Source organism: Hemitrygon akajei, chromosome 27 (genome assembly GCF_048418815.1).
Source record: "Hemitrygon akajei chromosome 27, sHemAka1.3, whole genome shotgun sequence".
Taxonomy (NCBI): domain Eukaryota; kingdom Metazoa; phylum Chordata; class Chondrichthyes; order Myliobatiformes; family Dasyatidae; genus Hemitrygon; species Hemitrygon akajei.
Window position 1 is genome coordinate 16570167 of NC_133150.1, and position 17932 is coordinate 16588098.

A 17932-nucleotide genomic window follows, 5' to 3' on the forward strand; every position below is an offset into this window, starting at 1 on the left:
AGAAGGCATTGAGCTCAAGACCCTGTTGTCATCTATGTTTCTTGATTTTACTTTACAGAAAGTGATAGCATTCAAGTATTGCCACAATTGTTGAGCATCCTTTGTTTATTCAAGTTTAATCTGGGATTGTCACTTTGCTTATCAGATGACTTTCTGGAGATCGTACCTGGACCTCTTGTAACCTTCTTGGTCACCAGACTTGAATGCCTTTGATCTAACCCTCAGCAAATCATGGCTTCTGGTTGGGGAAGACACTGAATAATTTAGTGGGGACACACTAGTACAATTGGAAACCTCTGACGAGGGACAATAAGCTTGTCCAAATCCAAACTTTTCAGTCTGTACAAAAAAGGATTTTTATCTCTTCAACTTTTACTAAAGAATTAATAACTATTTTTTATAAAGTCCATGACACCCGTGGTGGATTAATTTAGAACTACAAATGAGTCCTTGAATATGGCCCAGTCCACTGACTTGAAACAATCGCATAGCCACTCCTCTGCCTCTCTCGACCATCTCTTTGTTGTTCTTGTTTCCTGAGCCTTGCTGTTTAGCCTCGCTACCTGTATAAGGTAGGAGAAGGACAACCAAGTGGTCAGATTTCCCAAAACGCAGCCTGGGCATGGAACAGCAAGCATTCCTTATCTTAGTATAACAGTGGTCTAGTGTGCTGGGACCTTTGGTGCTAGAGGTTATATGCAGATGGTAATTGGGCAGGGATTTTTTCAGATAACTCTGGTTGAAGTCCCTGAATATGATTTGAAATGCAGCAGGACAGATGAACTCTTTCTGGTTTGTTAACGGCATCCTGCAGAATCTCAAGTGCTTGATTATAGTTGACCACTGGTGGTATGTAAACTCCGTTGAGGTTCACAGATGAGAACTTATTAAGTAAATAGAAAGGATGGTATTTGATGGTTAGATGTTCAAGATCTGGGAACATGGGTTCAACAAAACTGCCACATAGGAGCTCACTGAGAGTTTATCATGACGCATATACAGTATCTTTAACTTTTTCCTTTTCTGAATCATCAATGCAGCTCATCCTTTGACCTTTCTAAATCAGGAGCTCAGCCCATCCTTTGAATCAAGTGCCTTCTGGTCTGATCACCGTATCTGGAATGCTGGGAGGAAGCCATGTCTCAGTTAAACATAGAACACAATAATCTCTCATTTCACTTTGATATGACAATCTAGTCCTCCGGTGACTGCACATTTGCCAACAATGTGCTGGGTGTAGGGGGAACTCACTCCTCTGTATCATTACCATAAGACATAATTAGGTCTACTCCACCATTTCATCATGGCTGATCCATTTTCCTCTCATTCCCATTCTCCTGGTTTCTCCCCTTAACCATTCATATCTGGACTAATCAAGAACCTATCAACCTCTGCCTTATATGTACCCAGTAACCTGGACACCACAGCTGCCCATGGCAATGAATTCCACAGGCTCACCACCTTATGACTAAATAGATTCCTCCTCATCTCTGTTCTAAATGGATGTCCCTGTGTTTTGAGGCTGTGCCCTCCGCTCTAGACTCCCACACCAAAGTAAACATCCTGTACATATCTGCTTTATCTAGGCCTTTCAACTTTCAATAATTTTCAATGAGACGGTACAAGACAGAAACAAATGTACCTTTGCAATTTTTTCTAAGTGTAGAAATGCTGCTCTAATCACTTTCTTTATGTGGGATTTAAAATTCAAATCTGAATCAAGGGTAACACTCAAGCTTGTTACTTCTGAATTTACAAGGAGAAACAAGCTTCCAATTTTGTCAAGAAGTTTATCTTTTTTGGCCTTAAGACCAACCAAAAGTATTTCCATTTTATATTCATTTAGTTTAAGAAAATTATTGCTCATCCATTTGTTTATTGCAGCCATACCAGAAGTCAGAGAAGACAGGATGTTATCACATCAGGATCAACCACGATAGACAATTGTGTGTCATCTGCATAACTGTAGAAGTCAGTTTTATGCTCTCTAATCATTTCTGCTAAGGGGAGCATTTATAAGGAGGACAGCAAGGGACCAAGACAGCTTCCTTAAGAAATACGAAATGGTACATGATATCTCTTAGAAGATTGGTATCCTAGAAAGATACAAAAAATTTTCTCTAAGATATATGAGCCAAATCAATTCAGGGGTACTACCAGAGAGGCCAACTCCCTTCTCAAGGCAATCTAGGAAAATCATACGATCAATTTTGTTGAAGGCAGCACTTAGATCTAGAAGAATTAGAACGATGATCTTGTTGGTATCAGTGCTGAGCATTAAGTCGTTGTCAATTTTGGTAAGAGTCATCTCCATGCTGTAGATTGTTCAAAAACCTGACTCAACCTTTTCTATATTATTGTTTTAATTTGGAAAATTGTTGAGTTGTTTGAAGACTACTTTCTCCAGAATCTTGCCCAGGAAGGCAAGATTTATTATAGGCCTATAATGAGCTGCTAGCTCACCATCAAGGTTTGGCTTTTTAAGTAAAGGCGAATGATTAAAATTTGAAAGTGCTCAGTTTCAGCAATTCTCCTCTCAGCTTTAGGTTACTATGCTTATTTTGAGTTCATTAAACTTGGGATGCTGTGAGATTGGAAAGAGCTATAATGTGCTTGTGAGTCCAGCAGATGGCACTGTTAGATTATGTTGCATTGAGGTGCTATGGTAATATGTTTGACAACAGAGGATTGCTGTTCTAAAAATTCACACTCAAATTATACATGATAAATTGCTATTTTAATGCAATTATAAAATCATAATGACAGAGACACCATGAAGTAAAATGGTTCTCTTTATGAAGTGTTTGATATATAATCTATACTAATCAATTCATTTATTTAGAACATGAATTGCATGATAATATTTTGTAGTGAGTCCATCTAGAACTTGGGAAAGCATAATTATATTGCAAATCTGTGCAGAATGATTCATTCATTAAATAGGCGAAGAAAATGAGTCAGTGGAGATGAAGTTCCCATTCCAGAAATACCCCCATCAATGTATGCTTAGTGGGACTACTTTGAATTTACAAACCAGAAATCCTTTTTGGCTGCCAGGCAAAAGTTAAGGGATTTTTAATAGTTTTACTTTTACATTATTGGACTGATATCACAATTGCTAGAATTAGTCACAATCTGAAACAACGTCCACTCCTTTATTTCTGTAGGTGCTGCTTGACATGATGAATTCCTTTGGCAGTTTATTTCTTTGCTCCATTTTCCAGGATATGCAGTCTTGTATGTCTCCAGAAAACATAAGGCTGATTTTCCTGAAACTTGGTTTCTCAGCCTTATTTCCTCAGGGAAATAAGCAAGTGTCCCTCAAAGTAAAGTTCAGCAAAAATGTTTGAAAAGTTGTTAGGGTGCAGAGTTTGATAAGTGTGGAATTGTTCTTGCTGTAAGGGACAACTGTTACAGTGGTGGGCGTTGTTTTTCTGGATTTTCTGTCCTTTACTCTGCTCCTCACTGAGCATCTCTGTGCACTCGGACAAACAAATTGCTGCCTGACTCACTGGGTTCCACCAGCAGCTCAGATTCCAGCAACATGAGTCTTTTGTGACAGTCTAGATGGAGAGTCTTGTTCTGACCATTTCCCTGTATACATGCTGCCTGACCTACTTTGTTCCTTGAGCAGTTCATTTTTTGCTCCAGATTCTAGCATCCACAGTTTCTTATCAGAAATTTGGTCTGTTGACTCTAGTAGATTAGGTTAGACTCGCTAGTAGACAAATTGGACACTTGACCTCACAGTCTACATTATGATCTTGTACCTTTCTGTTTACCTGCATTGCACTTCCTCATTTGCTGTTACACTTTAGTCTGCATTGTTATTGTTTTACCTTGTTCTACTTCAATGCCTTGTGCAAAGATATGACTTATCTGAACAGTATTCAAGAGGAGTTTTTCTCTGAATTTCAGTACATGTGACAATAAGACACCAACTCCAATTTCCATTCCGTTGAAGCACTAGAGCAGAAAGGTGCCACTATTTGTGACTTACATACATTATACTTTACTTTTATTGCCACCAAACAATTGATACTAGAGCGTACAATCATCACAGCGATATTTGATTCTGCGCTTCATGCTCCCTGAAGTACAAATCGAAGTAAATATAATAAAAATTTAAATTATAAATCATAATTAGAAAATAGAAAAGGGAAAATAAAGTAGTGCAAGTTAGGTCCGGATATTTGGAAGGTACGGCCCAGATCCGGGTCAGGATCCATTCAGCAGTCTTACCAAATTTGGAAAGAAGCTGTTCTCAAATCTGGCCGTATGAATCTTCAAGCTCCTGAACCTTCTCCCGGAGGGAAGAGGGACAAAAAGTGTGTTGGCTGGGTGGGTTGTGTCCTTGATTATCTTGGCAGCTCTGCTCCGACAGCGTGCAGTGTAAAATGAGTCCAAGGGTGGAAGATTGTTTTGTGTGATGTGCTGGGCTGTATTCACGATCTTCTGCAGCTTCTTCTGGTCTTGGACAGGACAACTTCCATACCAGGTTGTGATGCACCCTAGAAGAATGCTTTCTACGGCTCATCTATAAAAATTAGTGAGGGTTTTAGGGGACAGGCCAAATTTCTTCAGCTTTCTCAGGAAGTAAAGGCGCTGGTGGGCCTTCTTGGCAGTGGACTCTGCTTGGTTAGACCAAGTTAGGTCATTTGTGATATTCACCCCGAGGAACTTAAAGCTTTTGACCTGTTCCACCTGCGCACCACCGATGTAGATGGGATTGTGTGGTCCGCTACTCTTTCTGAAGTCAACAACCAATTCCTTCATCTTGCTGATGTTGAGGGATAGGTTATTGTCTTCGTACCATGCCACCAGGTTCCTCATTTCCACTCTGTACTCAGACTCATCATTACCCACAATGCGGCCTACAATTGTGGTGTCATCAGCAAACTTATATATTGAGTTTGATGGAAACTTGGCTACACAATCATGGGTGTACAGTGAGTACAGCAGGGGGCTGAGTACACAGCCTTGTGGGGCACCGGTGCTCAGAGTGATTGTAGAGGAGAGCTTGTCCCCTATTTTTACAGCCTGGGTCCTGTCTGTGAGGAAGTTGAAGATCCAGCTACAGATCTGAGTGCTAAGACCCAGGTTCTGGAGCTTAGGAATCAGTTTATTTGGAATGATGGTATTAAAGGCAGAGCTGTAGTCGATGAAAAGGAGCCTTACATATGCATCTTTATTCTCCAGGTGTTCTGAGGAGGAACGTAGTGTCAGAGAGATGGCATCTGCCATTGACCTGTTGCTCCGGTAGGCGAATTGCAAAGCTTCAAAGTTGACCGGTAGGTTATGGTTGATGTGTGCCATAACCAATCGCTCAAAGCACTTCATAGCAATTGATGTCAGAGCCCCAGATTGACAGTCATTCAGGCATGCCACCTCGCCTTTCTTCGGCACTGGGATTATCGTTGCCTTCTTAAAACACGAGGGGATCTTAGACTGAAGCAGGGAGCAGCTGAAGATGTCAGCAAACACTCCAGCTAGCTCGCTTGCACAGGCCTGGAGAACCCATCCCGGGACGCAATCTGGGCCCGTCTCCTTCCTTGGATTTATCTTCAGGAAGGCTCTTCTAACGTCTTCCTCGGTGATGATGAATCTCGATGCCACCAGGTCCGGTTCATCCGGAGGGGGCAGGACACTCCTCTTCTGTTCGCATCTTGTGTAGAATACTTTAAGTTCATCAGGAAGAGAAGCGCTACAGTTATTGATATTCCCAGCCTTTTCTTTGCTCCTAGTGATCTCATTTAGACCCTGCCATAGTCTACTGGCATCCCTCTGGTTAGCCTGGGCTTCCAACTTGGCTCGATATTGCCTCTTGGTGCCCTTAATGGCTTTCCGGAGTTCACGCCTGGATTCCATGTAGCGACTGGTATCTCCAGACCTAAAAGCCACAGCTCTAGCCTTCAAAAGGGACTGGATCTCATAATTCATCCAAGGTTTCCGATTAGGGAATACCTGGATCGTCTTGTGAGACACACAGTCCTGCATTTCTGGATAAAGTCCGTGACAGCTGAGGCATACTCATCGATGTTAGCTGCTGAGTCCTTGAATGCTAACATTGTAGTGCCTGTTACTTCTCATGGTGCTGGTTTGTGCAGAGGGTGCCCTTCGACCATTATTTTGTTTTCATGGATTTTGGCATCATTGCCAATACCAATATTTGTTGTCCTTGCCTGGTCACCCTCATTAGAAGAGTTATTTAGAATAACTTTGCTGGGTCTGGAGGCAAATGTGGAACAATTAGAATGAGTAAGGGTGACAGATTCCATAACCAGTTGGACATAAGTGAACTAGATAGGCTTTTGCAGTGATCTAGTCATTTCATTGTTGCCACAAGCTTTTTATTCCAGATCTGTTTAATCTTCACATGGTGCTGTGCCTTCAGTCATTTAGGAATTGATTGGAAGGTGAATGTTGGCCTTCTGTTTATGGACACTAGGATCAGTTTCTATTTTTAAGCTCCCTCAGGAATGAGAGGTGAGTAGAGATACAAATGATTTTATATCAATGTTAGCTTGAAGAATGGTACTTGTCCTTCAGCTAAGTACTTTTAGAGCCCTCCTGACTTACCAGTAAAGTTCAATACATTCTGATAATGCTTCTGTTTTTTCTCATTTGCAATTTCTTTAAACCAATCCATTATTTATTTACCATTTCCCATTTGTTTTGCACTATTACCTCTTGACTTTTAATCTTACCTGCCTGCCACACAATAACAGACATGACACAGAAACCAGTTTTATTGAAATAGAATGTGGGCTTCAATATGTTGTACTCTATTTACATATTTTACTAAATCTATCAGTTTCAAAAGAATGTGTTTCAGCACACAATAAGCTCATTTCCAATAACAATTACGTTGTTGATTCCAGTGAGTTTTATTTCTACTAAGATATCTTCTGTATTTCAAAAACAAAATACTGGAAATCTGAAATAAAAAATGTCGTAAATAGCAGGATTGAAAGCACATTGCGAGAACAAAATATTTATATTTCTGGACAATAAATTGCCCTGAAAAATGATGCTGGAAATATCCAGTTTGAGCCAGAGGTACTGGTGAGGTGATCACGTTTGCTGTCATGCTGAGAAAGGACAGTAGGCCTGTGTGTTCTATAGAGGCCCTCCAACCTATTGACTATGAGCATCAATTAGGGATCTTGTGGTATTGCATCTACATTTATGCCTCGTCTTTCCTGGTTTTGAATTTATTTTCAACCTCCCCTCACTCACTATTTATAATCCTGGAGGATTTCCTGACCCCTTCTGGAAAGGGCACATTTCTCCCTGACTAAAGCCTCCAAATGTGTTTGAAAATCTGGGTAACAACACTTGGGTACGACCTCCTATTGTTTCCTGCATACTCTCATCTTCATACTTCCAATCTTTTCCATCTGCAATGAAAGGCAGTGTCAGTCCTCCAGGGAAACTACTAAATATTTCTTCTATAGAATTTAATCTATTTGTCATTTATCAGTATGTAACCCTTGGTTCGGCTAGTGGTTTAATCCAGGGGATGATAGACTTGGCCCGGCCAAACTTAAGAAATCTCGTTTGTGTGGATGCTGCGCAATATGTCCCCTGTTACAAATAAGTACCACAAAATAACAAACAGTACACAATATGTGATTAAATGATTGAGCTTTATAATTCTTTATTTGACTATATGGTTAGTTAAGGAACAAAAAAAAGAGTAAAGGGCCCATTCTCATGAAACAGTCTATTGCACAAACGTTGGAGCTCACAGTGTCATCCATTGTTCCCATCGACATTCTCCAAGCATAGCCGACCCTCGGACATTTGAAACCAATCTCCTCAGTCCACTCTGTCCAGTGGTCTACCAACTCTCTCCATTCGCGTCCCCTCGTTTCATTGTTCCCCAACAAAAGACTGCAAAATCCCTGCTCGCAGACACACAAGAAAGAACGACATCCCGCTCATTGGCTAACATACCCTGTTATCTCAATTCATAACCCAAACATGGCTGCTACAGAGAAACCATTACCTCAGCCTTAGCAGTGAAACATTACAGAGAGGCCATTACATTAGCAGTGAAACCTTACAGCATGTTACACATATAATTGTTACTTAACAATATGGAAGTTTGATTTGATCATCTACAAACATGGCTGAAATATTTATGGGCCATGTCAGAGCACTTATAGGTAAAGATGTTAAGATGTGGAAAATGGTTCTTGGGAACTTATGGAGAGGGAAATGCAAAAAATGACTTTTCAGTACTTCCATTAGAAGTGGATAATTTAAACTTGCCTTTTGTATTTTTATGTTGACCAGCTGAAGTGAAATTTGGGAAGTGTGAAAAAATGGCTTTGACAGGTGCTTTAGTGAATTCGCAGGCTTAAAGAGATGTGATTGAATAATTTATTTATAAACTCAGAAATAGTTTATCACCTGTCAAATAATCTTTCAGAGCCTACACCATCTTAATAATTTATCTTGCCTTCACTTCTATTCTTAACCTTTGAGTTTGCCTTCACTATGTTGCACTATGGGCTTTGAACTTTCACTTACAAATCTCAGTTAAAACAAACAAAGAGTACTGTATGTATACTATGGATTAAGGAAATTGATTTGCTGCACAGGTTATTTACATCTGCAATGAAATCAGTGATTCACCCGGTAACACATTTCACAAACAAGGGAAAATCTGCAGATGCTGGAAACCCAAACAACACACACAAAATGCTGGAGGAACTCAATAGGCCAGACAACATCTACGGAAAAGAGTAAGCAGTCGATTGACAGGGAAGTGGATTTTTTCTTTTAAAAAATAAATCTTAATTACAACGGTAATATGTTTTCATTTGCATGCATTTATTGGTCATGTTGCAATAATATAATGCAATTTACAAGGATGTTATGTTGCTGTGGTCTGAAAGCATTACAGTTTTAGCGGTTCAGATTGGCCAAAAGTGATGGTGTGAGCAATGGTATAGTTGTGATAGATCTATGATTGGCTCAGGTCCATAAGACCATAAGATACAGGAGCAGAATTAGGCCATCTGGCCCATTGAGTCTGCTCTGCCATTCAATCATGGCTGATTCTTTTTTTAAATCTTCTCCTCAACCCCAGTTCCTGGCCTTCTCCCTGTAACTTTTGATGCCTTGTCCAATCAAGAAACTATCAATTTCTGCCTTAAATACACTTAATGACCTGGTGTCCACAGCTGCACGTGGCAACAAATTCTACAAATTCACCACCCTTTGGCTAAAGAAATTTCTCCGTATCTCTGTTTTGAAAGGGCGCCCCTCTATCCTGAGGCTGTGCTCTCTTGTTCTAGACTCTCCCACCATGGGAAACATGCTTTCCACATCTATTCTGTCTATGCCTTTCAGCATTCGAAAGGTTTCAGTGAGATTCCCCCCTGATTTCCAGTGAGTACAGACCCAGAACCATCAAGCGTTCCTCGTATGATAACCCTTTCATTCCTGGAATCATCCTTGTGAACCTCCTCTGGACTCTCTCCAGTTCCAGCACATCTTTTCTAAGATGAGGGGCCCAAAACTGTTCACAATACTCAAGGTGAGGCCTCACCAGTGCCTTATAAAGCCTCAACATCACATCCTTGCTATTGTATTTTAGACTTCCTAAAATGAATGCTAACATGGCATTTGCTTTCCTCACCACCAATTCAACCTACAAGTTTACCTTTAGGGTGTTCTGCACAAAGACTCCCAAGTCCCTCTGCATCTCAGATTCCTGGATTTTCTCCCTGTTTAGAAAATAGTCATGTGAAATCACTGAGCTATCCTCTTTCTGCTCTAAATAATGTTATCACTATTGTCATCAAAATCATAGCTACTGGCAAGGCAATGAAATACCTTAAATAATAAAAAAAAACTTCATTAAAGCAGGCAACTGACAGATGGAATGAACATATGTCAAAATCTACAGGATGGCGCCAATGCTTAAAATGATGTTTATCCAAATGGACTCTATTTATTCTTATTATTTCACTGAGAGCAATTTAGGAAGCAGCTGCCTTTGCCACAAAAGCAGACAGAAAATTTAAATTGAGATTCTTGAAAATGGCTCTTAAGTCTAAACTTCGGCAACATTTTAATTAACTGCAATTGTTTAAACAATTTACTGAGCCAGATATCCCACAGTACTCAGCTGGGAGAGACATTTCTCTGCAGTGCCTTGTTATAAACATACAATGTGGAGCACAAGATTGATAACCTCTTTTTCTGAAATTCATTTGTATTGGAACTGAATTTTGGAATGGAATACACAGTTTAGTGCTTTTATCTAAGGACAAATTTTGAATGTTTATTTAATATTCTGTATACTGTTATACTGATGTTTTACATGCTCTGTCTTTTGTGCTTCCAATTGCTTTTATTAATGTGTAACAACTTATCTAGCAGCTCCAATTGAAAATTTGAGAAATTTTACAAGAACACATTCCTGCTGAAGTGTCTTGGCCTAGAACGTTGACTGTACTCTTTTCTGTAGATACTGCCTGGCCTGTTGAGTTCCTCCTGCATTTTGTGTGTGTTTCCTGTCTGCATGCATCTTTTATGCATATTATTTAAATTGATAATTTACCAGTTCTGCCAATTATTCTTGGTGAAACAATCCAATATCATCCTCCCAGAAATTTCACCGTCAGTGAACCTGCTAAACTGTAAATGTGGTATTTGGTTGCGGTCAGATTATAGGTTGAGGAGAGTTAGTTTTATTGAAGTATGCTGCTGGTAATCCCTTCAGACCTTTTTAAAATATCAATAATATTTCATGTTTGAATAAGTACAAAATGATCATATAAATATTGCTCAAGCAGTTGCTGTTTCGGGCTGTGACGCCTCTTCTGAGGGATACCTTTATTCCAATTGAATTGAACAGAGGGAACAGACTTTTGAACTGTCTAAATGAAATAGAAATTTTCATTTCTATTTCATGGCCTGAAGGACATGAGCAAGGCATCAGAGGTAAGGACAACAAAGAGGTGGTTGCAGGAGACAGAAGACTGGCTATGGGATTGCTTCAAGTCAGTGGACTATGCCTTGTTCAGGGACTCATCAGGTGATCTGTCACAGACTTTATAAAGACACTCATGGACGACTGTGTCCCCACAAAAAAAATTCAGTCTTCCCCAACCGGAAGCCTTGGATCAAGCAAGAGATCTGCAATCTGCTGAGGGTGAGATTGGTAGCATTTGGGCCTGGCCAGCAAGGAAGGTACAAAGAGTCTAGGTATGACCTCCAGAAAGCCACCTCATTTGTGAATTGCTTGTTCTACACCAAACTTGGAATTTGATTGACAGCTGTGACAGGGATTGCAGCTATTACCTCCTACGGAGTAAAATCAAGTACCGTATGTGACAAAAGGTTTCACTCCCAGATGAGCTCTGTGTCTTTATGCTCGCTTTGATTGACTGAACATGGAGGCAGCTTTACGAACATCCATTGTCCCTGAGGCCAATGTGAGAGAATCCTTCAGGAGGTTGAGCCCACAGAAAGCATCTGCCTCAAGCGGTCTACCTGGTTGAGTACTCAGTACCTAGCTAGTCAACTGGCTGAAGTGTTTAACCTTTAACCCTCGCTTCAGTAGTCTGAGGTACCCATCTGCCTCAAGCAGGCTTCAAGCTTTGGCATGTCAACTAAAACTTTGATGGACTTTTATAGTTGCATAATTGAGAGTATACTAACTGGTTGCATCACAGGCTGGTATGGAAACTCCAATGCCTTTGAATGGAAAAGCTTACAAAATGTAATGGACACAGCCCAGTCTTTCACAGGCCAAACCCTCCCCACCGTTGAGCACATTTACAAGGGATGCTGCCACAAGATGGTGGCATCCATCATTAATGATACCTACCATCCAGGCTTTGCTCGATTCTCACTGCTGACCTCGGGAAGGAGGTACAGGAGCCTCACACCCCATAACACCAGTTACAGTTCTGTATCCCTCAACCATGAGGTTCCTGAACCAAAGTGGATAAACTCCACAATCTATGCTGCTTTCCAGCACTGATTCCACTTTCATGGACTACAATCCTGTTCTCAATTTCATTTGTTCCCTATTTATCTATTATTATGATTTTCATTTTCATTTTTTTATTTGTATTATTTGTTGTCTTTTGCATATAGGCTGTTTGTCTTTGTATGTAGTTTTTCCACAGTTTTTATTGTATTTCTTCGTATTTATTGAGAATGCCCAAAAGAAAATGAACCTCAGGGTAGTATATGGTGACGTATATGTACTTTGATAATAAATTTGAACTTTGATAAAACTCAGGCATTTGTACCTCAGGTTTCTTCCAGTATTCAATGAGATCATGGTGGATCTGTGGCTATTCTCCTGGAGAGCATGACGTTTGCTCAATATATTTTAACAATTTTGGTTAAATCTATGAAATTCCAATTTAGCATTTTGAATTATCTTAGTGTGTTTTATCCTTTAAGGAGAAAATTCTACATTTCTACCATCCTTTATGTGTACTGTAGGTTTTGCTATCTTCACTCCTGGTATGCTTGATCTTTGGTTCATTCCTCACAGTACTAGAATTCTCAAACAGTAGCAATAGTTTCTCCCTGAACTTACTAATAGTTTCTCAGGATATCCTGAAAATTTCAAATTTGTCACTTTATCCTACCTTCCTGTAAATTCCAGAAAAGTGCGGCACGTTTAGCAATCTGTCTTAGCATTTTAACTCCTGGAATTGGAGTATGATTTTGAAGAAAAGTAACATTCCTTCAATAGATGATCTATTTTCCTAAAGTGTATTTGATAGAGTTCTTCACTATATTCTAATTGTATGTAACAGGGACATTATGCCTATTTACTTGAACTGCTATCTTTGAGCGCAGAAAGTTCACTGGAGTTCAAAACTGTCGTTCTAATTCTCCAATCTTTTCCCACTCTAGTCTTTCTGCCTTTCTACTGTTACAATGATGCCCAATGTGAGCTCAAGAGACAGCACCCTTTGTAATTTCAATTCAGAGTACGTTGTAGTCAATATTGAATTCCACAGTTCCAGGGATCCCAATGTCTTGTTTGTGTGAAAGCTGGCCAGTTCTGATGTCTGCTCATTCATGTGTGGCATTGATTTGACTTCTTTCTCCACAGATGTGACCTGATTCGCTGGGTATTTTCAGCATTCTCTTTTGTTTCTGATTTTCAGAAACTACTGTGTAATACTCTGCATTTCATAATTCTATCATGTTATTTGCTTTTCTCTCACTAGCTGTTTGTGATCAGATGATTAGATATAACCAGGAAAGGCTATGTTAACTGCACAGTCTTGGTCTCCAACCTATTTGTTCTGTACACCCCAAGCCCCCTCTGCATCTTAAAACTGAGGAAAAGTTAACTTCATTTCTCCCAGAAGAAGTGCTCTATTTTTATATTTATATATTTATTTATATTTATATAATATTATCGCCCTGCTGCTGTCCTTCTACTCAATTTTGCTGCAAGCTTTCTCAAGCGTCTTCATATGCAGTGATCTATCAATTTGATGGAGTTTTTACTATCAAAATCAATGGAACAAGGTTTTCATGACTGTTTTGTAATCTTTATCCAAATATGAATGTTCATTTGGGGTGGTGCAGTAGTGCTGCAGTTAGCATAATGCTACTACTGTGCCAGCAACCCAGGTTAAATTCCACCACTCACTGTAAAGAGTTTGTACGTTCTCCCCGTGATCACGTGGGTTTCCTCCCGGTGCTCTGGTTTCCTCCCACATTCCAAAGACATGCTGGTTAGTAGGTTAATCAGTCACATGGATGTATTTGTATGGCACAAGCTTGTTAAGCTGGAAGGGCCAGTTACCATTTTTTATTTATAAATTTAAAAAATCAATAAATTTAACATTTTGAGCAAATATTAATACTATATTTATCCATTGCATTGTTGCAATGCATTTCGGCATCTTAGATATTTACAGTCCTCTTTCTAAGTTTCATTTTTATTTTATGCCCACTATATCAATTAATTATTTATTTAATGTAGTAATATTTTGTTTCAGAATTATGGAGTAAGTTCTTAAAACACTATTTTCGTTTTGTGTTTGCACATTTTTAGCCTCTTTGCCACCGTGTCTTGAGGTGCCTCTTAACCTGGATGATTTTATCTTACTGTTCCTTTTAAAGTCAAATTCAAAGTAAATTATAAATATTATCAAAGTACACACATGTTACAAATACTTCTTGGTGAAATTAATTTTCTTGCAGGCAGTTCCAGGAAATAAAGAAATGCAATAGAATTTACAAAAGAAAACTAAACAAAGACTGACGAACAGTCAATGTACAAAAGATAATAATTGGTGCAAATAAATACAAAAAAAATTAAGAACATGAGTTGTAAAGAGTCCTTGAAAATATGTCAGTATGTTATAGAATCACTTCAGAAATGTTGTGAGTGTAGTTATTCATTAAGAAACAAAAGTGTACTTAATTTGTAAATCATCAAAAACTAAGAAAAAATGTCATTGGGATAAGATACAAGAAATGCTGCATTTAAACTGAGCTTAACGAGAGTCATCTCCTACTGTAATGGAATTGCATGGAATTAATTTTTTTCAACAGCTAGAATGAATCTTAATAAACTTTAGCAATTTTTTTTTCTTGCCACTGGTTTCTATTGTTAATTTTTGCTGAAGTAATACCAGTGCGGAAATCATTGCAAATGGCTTGGAAGGATTAATGAGTTCTGATTGCACTACAAGAGAAGTGCAATTTTATGTGTTCAGATGAAGCCAAAGGTTCGTGTCCGAGATATTATCAAATCATGTTAATTCAGCTCTTTAAGACCATTGAAATCAGCAAATCGCACAAACTAGGAATTAGATGGCCTCTTTGAGACTCACTGCTGAATATTTTTAAATTAAAGTGAGAAATAGGTAATAAGTTTCAAGTAATGCTTGAGGTTAAAAAAATCCTGCAAGATAAATTGGATAACTCAGAGAACTTGGCCATTTCTGACACCTCCCTCCCCTTTCTTGATCTCCTTGTCTCCATTTCTGGAGACAAACTGTCAACTGATATCTTTTATAAACCTACCGATTCCCATGGTTATATTGACTACACCTCTTCCCACCCTGTCTCCTGTAAAAAAATACTATTCCCTTTTCTCAGTTTGTTTATCCCCACTGCATCTGTTCTCATGATGAGTCTTTTCTTCATGTCCTCCTTCTTGAAAGAACAGGAACTCCCTTCCTCCTGCATTGATGCTGCTCTCACCTGCATCTCCTCCATTAGCTAAACATCCGTGCTCACCCCATCATCTCACCGCCCTAACAGTGATAGAGTTTCTCTTGTTCTTACCTACCATCCCATGACCCTCTGCATCCAACACGTCATTCTCCGCAACTTCTGCTATCTCTAAAGGGATCCCACCACCAAACCTACCCACCCCCTCTCTGTTCTCTACAGGGGTCACTCCCTCCATGAATTCCTTGTCCATTCATCCCTCCCCACTAACCTCCTTCCCTACAGCTGGCCAACGTGCTACTCATTCCCATTCACCTCCTCCCAACAAATAGTTGGCTTCCCACTGCAAGCAAAGAGATCCTCAAAGCTTTTGCTAAGTGATAGATGTTGGACCTCACAAGCAACGAGTGGGTCAATGGCAGGAGTGGATCTCGTATTATAAGCACTGCAGGAAGTTTAATAGACCCAAGTGCATGATCAACTTCAGTGACAATATCATTAAACCTGGTGAGACCATAATTGGAGTATTGGATACCCAGCTCTAGGAACAATATCATTAAGCTGGAAAGGGTGCAGAACATTTCATAGGGATGCTATGGGAACTGAAGGGTTTGATTTATAAGGAGAGACTGGAAAACTTTGATGTTTTTTCCCTTGGAATGTTGGAGGCTGATGACTGACCTGATAAAGAGCTATGTAAGTTCATGAAGGACATAGATATGGTAAGTAGCCACAATTTGTCCCCAGGGTAGGGGAGTCAAAAACTACAGCACATAAATTTGAGGTGAGAGTGAATAGGCTTAAAGGGGACCTGAAGGGTAAATTTTTCTCACAGAAGATGGTGAGCTGGATTGAGCTGCCAGTGGAAGTGGTGGACACAGGTACAATGAAAAAGTCATGCTGGAGGAACCAAATGGGTAGTACAGCGTCAAAGGAGGCAGAGGTATGGTCATCCAGACGAAGGTCTTGGCCTGAAAGGCTGACTGTCTATTTCTCTCCATAGCTGAGTCCAGATGAAAGGTTTCAATCTTAAATGTTGAATATCCATTTCCCTCCACAGATGCTTCCTGACTCATTGACTTCTTCCAGCATCTTGCGTGCAGTTCCTTCAGCAGTTCGTTTTTTATTGCACGCAAGGTACTGGAAGACAACAATGAGTCAGGCAGCATCTGTAGAAGGAAGTGGATATTTAAAGCCATAGAGCATGTATATGTTGGGAATCCATTGGGAAGTCTAACTGAAAGCCAAAGTGAATGATAATTGGGAACTTTGGCTCCATTCTCACTGCAGAGCCATGACTCATCCGTTGCCTTAAGAAGCTGGTAGCCAGGTGAATATGGTGTGTTAGCTGTCCTCTGAAGTTGATCTCACTACTGCCACTGTTCCAGTACTCTTAATTCCTCTCAGCCAGCCTAGGCTCCTGCTGTTTCTTTTTGGGGTTCGTGGATGATGATTTCTGATGGATGACTGGAAAGCTATCTACAGTCACCTCCACTATAATCCATAGAACATAACAGCACAGAACACGACGTTGTGCTGATCCTTTAACCTACTCTAAGATCGAACTAACCCTTCCCTCCCACATAGCTCTCCATTTTTCTATCATCATTGACCTACCTCCACCCCCAGGTACCCACCATTCTATGTGTAAAAGATAAACAAACTACCACTGACATCTCCCCAAAACCCTCCTCCACTCACCTCAGACGTATGCTCTCTCATATTAGCCAGTGCTGCCCTGGGAGAAAAGTGCCGGCTGTCCACTCTATCTATGCCTAATGCATCTCCCTCAAGTCACCACTGATCCTCCTTCGCTCCAAAGAGTAAAGCCCCAGCCTTTTCAACTCCTCCTCATATAACATGTGCTCCAATCCATTTCACCAGTCAGCATCAAACTCAGCAGCTTTCTACAAACACATTGCAGCTGGTGGGAAAATGTGTAAGAGCTGTTTATCAGAGCATCAGAACCAGGCATAGTAGAGGGTCAGCAGATTCTCATCAACATTGTGGCTTATCTTCTTTCTAGGCTCTATAGACATATCCCTGATTCCATTAATGTCCAGAAAACAACCGAGGTCAATTTTGAATGAACTCAATGACAAAGCCTTCACAGCAGTCTGTGACAGAGAATTCCATAGGTCATCTGGGTGAATAAATTTCTCCTCATCCCAGACTGTGTCTAGACTCTTCATCCCAGGGAAATAAATCCCTACAGCCACCCTCTTCAACCTTTCATCACTTTCAATCTCAGTGTGAAATTCTATCATATCATGGTCACTCTTCCTTGAAAGTCACAAGATTATCAGTGAATCCTTTCTCCTTACACATTATGAGACTTGCAATGACCTTTACCCAAGTTGGTTCTTCAACATCTTTATGTAGAAAGCTAGCTCATTTTGCCTTCCATGGATTTATATGAATAAAGATTTGCTGTAATTACTGTGTTATTTTGATTAAAGCCAGACCAAATAATATGATAATTATTTTGTTGGCCTAAAAATAACTGCCCTTTGCTACTTCTTAGCTCCAGCCAAATTGATTCTAATTCAACAAGATGGCCTGTAGAGCTGAGATAATGTCTCACTCTTTCACGGATCTCGTCCATTATTAATCACTGTGCACCACCTCCTTTTTGTTCTTTGCTTGTCTATCCTTTCTAAATGTTGAATACTCTTAAACTTTCCCTCCCCAGCTTTGATCATCAAGTGTCTGTACTGACAATGAGATCATATATGTTTACTTTGGT